Source organism: Arachis hypogaea, chromosome 13 (genome assembly GCF_003086295.3).
Source record: "Arachis hypogaea cultivar Tifrunner chromosome 13, arahy.Tifrunner.gnm2.J5K5, whole genome shotgun sequence".
Taxonomy (NCBI): Eukaryota; Viridiplantae; Streptophyta; class Magnoliopsida; order Fabales; family Fabaceae; genus Arachis; species Arachis hypogaea.
Genome location: NC_092048.1, coordinates 132,734,537 through 132,741,907, shown reverse-complemented (window position 1 = coordinate 132,741,907; position 7,371 = coordinate 132,734,537). Strand labels below are relative to the sequence as shown.

General features: G+C 38.5%; 1 long non-coding RNA gene across 1 annotated transcript; it reads left to right on the top strand.

Moving 5' to 3' along the window:
* The first annotated feature begins 364 nt into the window (after positions 1-364).
* On the top strand, positions 365-1,034 carry LOC140178207 (uncharacterized). Its single transcript, XR_011870467.1, has 4 exons — positions 365-436; positions 512-586; positions 660-713; positions 950-1,034. It is a non-coding gene; the product is annotated as an uncharacterized lncRNA (long non-coding RNA).
* The last annotated feature ends 6,337 nt before the right edge of the window (positions 1,035-7,371 follow it).

Below are 7,371 nucleotides of genomic sequence, written 5' to 3'. Positions count from 1 at the left end.
TTGTTGATCACATTGGGTGTATTTTTAGTATGTTCTAAATAATCATTGTTTGCCTTTCAGAATGGACTCCAGAAAAAGAAAGCAGAGGCAAGAGGAGTCAGATTCTGATTCAGAATCAGAATCTGAAACAAGTGATGAGTAATGTCTTGAAATTATTACTCCTTTCTTTTGGCTTCATTATAAAGATTTCGTGTATTAACTGAAGTGTCTATTATTAACTTATAGGAGCGAAGAATCATCACCTGCAGAGAAGGAGAAGAAAAAGAAAAAAACAAAAACAACACCAAAAAAGTAAGCACTTCTTTGCATAATATTGTGATAAAATTAACTTTTTATTTCTAATTGGTACTCTTTTTTTTCCACCCAAAACACAACCAAAAAAGAAAAAAGTTGTCGTGGAGGATTCACCTCCTAAAGAAGACCAATACTTTGACGGGTACAGTACCTCGTAAGCTATATTACCGTCTATCATCGTAATTATTTTTGTTAACATCTTCTTTTATGAATGTAGTGAGACATATGAAATATCAAGTGACGAACTGGATGAATGGCTAGGGCAAAACGTTGATAAATCTGCTGCAGATGGGTATGTCTTGCTGGGCTGTCTATTTCATATTTTGTTGTGTTTTGTATGCTAATAATTGTTTCTTGTTTCGCAGGGAGAATCAACCTGACCTGCGATCGACAGAAGGTCGCTATGTGTCGTCTGAAACGTAAGAAGCTTTATTATTTAATAAAATCTTGTTATCATGATTTAGGTGTATCTTGTGGAACCATTTGGGTGTATTGTGTGGATCAAGTTGGGTGTATGTTGTTTAATAAGTTGGAATATTAAGTTTGTTGTGTTGGGTGTATATTGTCCATTCGGTTGGTTGTATCTTGTGCATTCATTTGGGTGTATTTTATACCTGTATCTTATTTTGTCTGAATAACATGAAATCTGTTTTAGAATACCGGCTGTGAACTTGGGAAGTGATGGTCCTTCCTCTCAAGGACACACATAACAGAGTAGTGTAAACCAGCCGTCACAGAGCATGTAATTTCTCTTTCAAATAACCGTTACTTTTGTTCTTCTATTACCCTTCTACTTCTAATTCTGTATATATTTTTTTTAGAAAAAAAGCCCTTTATTATTTTATTCAAGAAAAAAAAGGCAGGAAAAAAAAGCAAAAACTGCAAGTATGTAAGTTCTCAAAAAAACAAAGCCTGACTTCTTTTTGAATTGTTCGGGTGTATTTCTTGAATTTCTTTGGGTGTATTCTAGGTTGAGTCCGTCTGATTCGAATATGATGGTTGTGAGGGAACAGACACCGTCGGAAGCGCTTGCAGTGTGAGTTTTCCAATAATATTTCAACCTTATAACCTTATTATTTTCAAAGGCGTTGTTAACCTTTCATTTTTCTTCTTGTTTAGAGTCCCGATTCAGGTTTTTGTGCCGGCATCCCAAACAACCACTGAGACAGATTTTGAACCAACCCCTATGCTACAGATTGAAGGGACTACAGAAACGTAAGAAATAGTATTGAGTGTATATTTGTTTAGAGTTTGGGTGTATATTAGCTAACAGTTTGGGTGTATATTGATGTGATTAGTTTCTTTTATGCCGTGATTAATTTTTTGTAACTGTGCAGCACTCCTGAAACCCCCAAACAACTTCAAGAGACCACACCCACGGTTCCCCCAGCTCCAACTAAAATGTAAGTTCATCAGACTAAAATCAATCTTTGCTTATCATCCGTATATTCTTATTCTTATTCTTATTCTTATACATGATGACGCAGTCATCCAGACGCAGAAGACGCTGCTGCCCTGTTGATGATGGCACGGACAGCATCCTATGTTTCTAAAACAGATCCAGGGGTGCCATCATTCAGCCTTGGATTGACTGATTGAAGCCAGGAGGGGGCGTCAACGCAGGAGACAGAAAGGGAAAAATCTCCAGAAGCTGCGAATTTGATAGAACAATTGGACAGTTTGGTCCAAAGAATAGCAAGCAGCGCGGCGAAGGGAAAAAACACAAGTCCACAAATTCAGAGGGAGACTGGGGGAGAAAGTTCTGCAAAGTTTGAAACTCCTGGGGGAATGAATCAAATTCCAGATGATATGAAACAAAAGTGCTACATCTGGGGGACGAGACTGAAGGAAAATGCAGATGGCAATACTAACGAGTATGAGGAAATGTGCACTCTGATTGGCCAAGGAGAATACATTTTGATGAGAATGCACCTTGCCTCCCTACAGGCAAAAAGTGATATAGAATCTCAGGTAATATTAGAATAACATTAATCTTTTTACACCAAAGTCAATTACAATGCTTATTAATGTAAAATTGATTTTGGCATATATTTCTAGATTGTATCTGCCATCTGCCTCATCCTCAACAACAAAAATGAAAAGAGGTTTAAAGAACAAATATACTGTCTCCCCCCCCGATATTGTGGTAAGTGTTACTTCTCCGAACTTTGGGTGTATTTTCTGTATTGATTTGGGTGTATTTTTTACGTTCCATTGGGTGTAAGTTTAGTATTTCATTTCTTGATTCGCAATTCTTGCAGTACATGGCACTTTCGGATCACCCAAACGGGGAATTCGTATCACCGAAAACGAAAAAGGAATTCAGGGTGGAAGCCTACCCGAGTTTCATTCCCTTCATAGATAGAAAAAAATTGACTTCGCACCCATATGTAAGTTTTCGTTTGCTAAATTTGTTAGTACGCTTATTTACTTATTTGCAAAATAAAATAACACACTGTTCACGTGTGGCAATCCTTCAGATTTTTGCCCCTGTCTGCTACTCGGGGCATTGGTGGTTATGGCTGATAAATACAAGAAAGCGGAAATGTCAAATACTTGACCCGCTACACAAAAAAGCTCCCACCGATGAGAGAAAGGCCATTAATAAATTCACTGTAAGTTGCCTCTGTCTTCTTTATTTTAATAGATAGGTCTATTTCTTTAGTTCTGATGGGTGTATATTGTCCATTCAGTTGGGTGTATCTTATCCATTCATTCGGGTGTATTACTGATTTGTTTTCGTATTTAAGGGATACGTATTTTCAAGATTGATAACATATGCCGGCGGGGAACCTCTGCAGAAAGGGGAGAGGGAGAAGGAAATTAAATCACCATATGTTAAAATATCAGGCCAAAAAACAAGGTATAAATTTGTGACTCTGAACATTAAACTTTTGTAAATGAGATTTGTAATTTATTTTCTTCGTTTTCAGCTATGACTGCGCTGTGTACGTTATGAAGTGGATGGAGTTAATTGAGCCGGAAAACATCAAAAAGGGGAAGTATCAATGGGATAATTGGCCACAGGTAACTGTCTTTAGAACCATATAACTCTGTATTACTTTACTGAATTAATATTGCTGTTTAAACAGAATATACTTTTTAATTGTAGGAGGAGGTGGACCACTACAGAGTGGAGTACGCTTCCTGGATACTATTCAGTGAGATGAATACACAGAGAGATCGGGCAATTAGAGAGAGTAGTGCTATAAGGCTGTCGAAGCCATCCTCTGTATTATTAAGTCCGTTTTGTCAGATTAATTCTGCTGATATAGAAACTGGGTAATCCAACTGCTTGGTAGTTTGTAAATTGAACAAATAATGTAAATATTTGCCATTTATCAACAACTTCTATTCCATGTATATTTTTCCCCATAGTTAAACTATCTGTGCTGGTAAACTGTCTGTGATGTATTCAAAAGTTGTATTACAGGTGGTAAAATATGAAGGAAAAATCAAGGCATATATAAACGCAAATTATAAACTGTTACACCCAACGCAAGTCTAATAATACACCCAAGATTGCATAAAATATACACCCAAACTGTCTGTGCTGTATTCAAAATGTATGAATTACATGTACTAAAATATGAAGAAAAACATCAAATCAAATATAAACCCATAACCTGAGAATTTTTACAGCTTTTGTTCTATATGTATCTATATATGTGTCTATATGTAAATTGTGAATTAACAAAAATATACCCAAAATAACAGTGCTTTTACACCCATATTCTATAAAACTATACACCCAACGAGTTATCCCCTGCTGCTGGTACCCTGAACTGATAACTCATAACGTGTCCTTGATATTGGCTGCAATTTGAATGCGCCACTGATGCAGCATCAAAAAGGTTTATCTGAAATATAACACACACACATTACCTAAACTATTAACGAGAAAAATAAACTCAATCGCCACAAATTTAAAGAACAGTACTTTTACCTCGCTTAAAACTTTTGTCTTCTTCTTCTTTGTGGCATTTGCGATCTGTTTCTCCAGCTTTGAACCTAGCCTGTTTTTTGGACGTCCTCTTGTTCGAATCCTTGGCGGGCTTTGAAGCTCGTTAACGGATTCCAAGTTGGCGTCTTCGTGGGATAAAGAAGATGTCCCCTTCCTTTTGGCTTTTAAAGATTCCACCTCAGCCATGATGTTATCGTACGCACGGTGCAGAATTACAGTCAGCTCCTCCGATTCGGATGCAAATTCGCAAATATTTTGCGAACGAAAAACCAATTGGTCGAACCTCTTGCTTCTTGGCTCCATCAGTGGCTCGTCATGGCTGCTCTTGATGTGTGTGTGTCGCCTCTTTACCTTCTTGCTCCATCGTTCCAGTATATATCTAGGTGACACTTGGCTTACTTGTTCGAAGCTTAACACGCTTAGTGCGTGACGGCACAGTATCCCTCTCGACTCGAATAATAAGCATTGGCATTTTACCTCGGCTGCGACTGAGTCGTAAGTAACCACGAACTTGTTGAATATTGAGCTGAAAACTTGTTCTCCGACGTCGTATACTGAATAGCCTAGAGCAGAATTCTTTAATCTGGTGATGCAATTCGCCTTTCCTCTGAATTGCGCTTGGACTTCCCTAAACTTTGCGTGAGTGTACGCATCTTGAAACTAAGCTTCAATGCAGGATTTGGTTGCACACGGTATGAGCGTATGAAAATCTGCAGCATCTGATTCTCTCTCTGCTTGCTCCCTGCTTCCGAGGCAATTATCGTATTGTTTGACGAACTGAATAAGCGAGCTGTTCCGGGTGATATACTTGTTAAAAAATGAATGCATGCTCTCGCTCCTTTGTGTGCTTCTCATCCCTGCCCAGAAGTGGTGATCCAGATAGATAGGAACACATATGTGACGGTCTTCGTACAGATCTGCATAATACACCCAAACACAGTCTATAAATACACCCGAGAAAACATGCAATTTACACCTCTGCTGCAGATTTTAAAAAGACATTACCTGAAAGCCACTTGTTGTCCGCAAGACCAAAATTCAGCAGAAAATCCTTCCAATTCCTATCGAATGAGTCTTTGCTTTGAGAGTTCCAAACAACTTGGCTCATTTCTTGTTCGATATCGGCATGTCCCTTGTACCCGTTTAATTTGCTTGGAATCTTCTTCATGATGTGCCAAATACACCAGCGGTGAACTGTTGTTGGCATACAGGCCTCTAAAGCCCTTTTCATGGATGCGCACTGATCGGTGAGAAACCCTTTCGGAGCGTTTCCTCCCATGCAACGAAGCCAGCTTTGAAATAACCATTTGAATGATTCAATTTCTTCATTCTTCATCAAAGAGCATCCGAGAAGTGTTGATTGACCGTGGTGATTCACCCCGACAAAAGAACCACAGACCAAATTATACCTGAAACAAATTACCATGGTCCAGAATGCAAAATCATTAGTTACACCTTAACAAATGCTTCGCATACACCCAATGAAACAGCCAATATACACCTCTGATGCGGATTCGTAAAAATAAATTAATTTAGCATCATAAACAGAGGCAGTTTGTTACCTGTTTGTGTTGTAGGTGGTGTCGAATGAAATGACGTCTCCGAAATACTCAAAGGCGGCTCTGCTTCTTGCATCGGCCCAAAAAGCCAGCTTAATCGATTGATCCTCTTCGAGTTGGAGCTCAAAAAAGAAATTCGGATTCTTCTCTTTCATTCTTAACAAATATTTCCCAAATTCCTTTGCATATTCTTGTTCGGAAACATTCCGCACTTCCCTGGTAATGTAATTCCTCACGTCCTTTTCGATAAAATTTAGCTCGCGGTGACCCCCGGCAGCCGCAACAAATGATTGGTAGGTTTTGCTAGGTTTGATACCAGCCTCCTCGTTATTCTCTATCGTACGACGAATGGACATGCTTAGTTCCCTGTACTATTTGAGCATCTCTGCTTTGCTTGGACAGCAGGGGTGTGAATGATCCAGCACAACCTTTGAAATGATCCAAGAACCGACATCCTTCAATGTGTGTATATAAATTCTTGCAGGACAGTTTAGACCGGCTGTCGGATTGGTCTTCTCAGTCGGAGATATTTTAGATTTCCATTTTTCCTCTCTGCTACATGTAATCAGTTGGTTCTTAATCTCGTTTCCCTTCCTATTTGTGCACCGAACTCTTGTAGAGAAACCTGCAGTCTTGGCGTAGTTTCTGTAAAATTTTCCAGCATCTTCAAGTAAAGGTCATTCCAACCTTTGGAACAAGCTCGTCATCAACAACTGAGAGAGGCTGCAAAATACACCGTGTCAGAACTGTGAATACACCCATAGATATGATTCAAATACACCCAATCATGTCTAATACGATACACCCGAACCGCAACAACTCAACTACAGAATGACTTTTAAAGCCATAAACTGTAAATACACAGCCTGCAGATATACACCATCTCAAAAACTAAAAACACACCTAATCATGTCTGATATAATACACCTGAACAACAACAAGTCAATTAAAATAACAAAAAACCAGTAAAGTGTAGATACACCCACACTTCTAGCTAAAATACACCCAAACAAGAATTGATCTACACCCGAGCGTCTGCTACAAATTCCAGGTAATTAATCACAACTAATACATTGAATCGACAAATTCAGGTAAACGTGTTACTTTCACAGTCAATGTTCAGCAATTTTTCAACTACACAATGCTATACAAATTACTGAAAGAAAATTCATACTAATCCTATGTAAATCAAACCTCAGGGACTTCGTTAGATTCTGACTCATAATCCACTTCGCCTGCATTCAGCTGACAATCTGAGGTTGAATGATCCATTATCTTCAAAACGAGATCAAACTTTGATTTCAGAAAACAACAAATCAAAAATAGAAAACGAAGCTCGAGTTGCAGAGAGAGAAAAAGGTAACCTAAACGAAGAAGATGCTAGTGAGAAAAGGAGAGGAAAAGAACGATGGAGAAGAAGGAGGGAAGACGCGCGAGAAGAAGAACAACGAAATCTCAAAATAACGAAAACGAAAAGGGAAAGAAATATTTTAAATCTGGTAGTTAGATATACGCGCGATGTTATATAGCGCGTGTAATCAACGTATCTGAAGC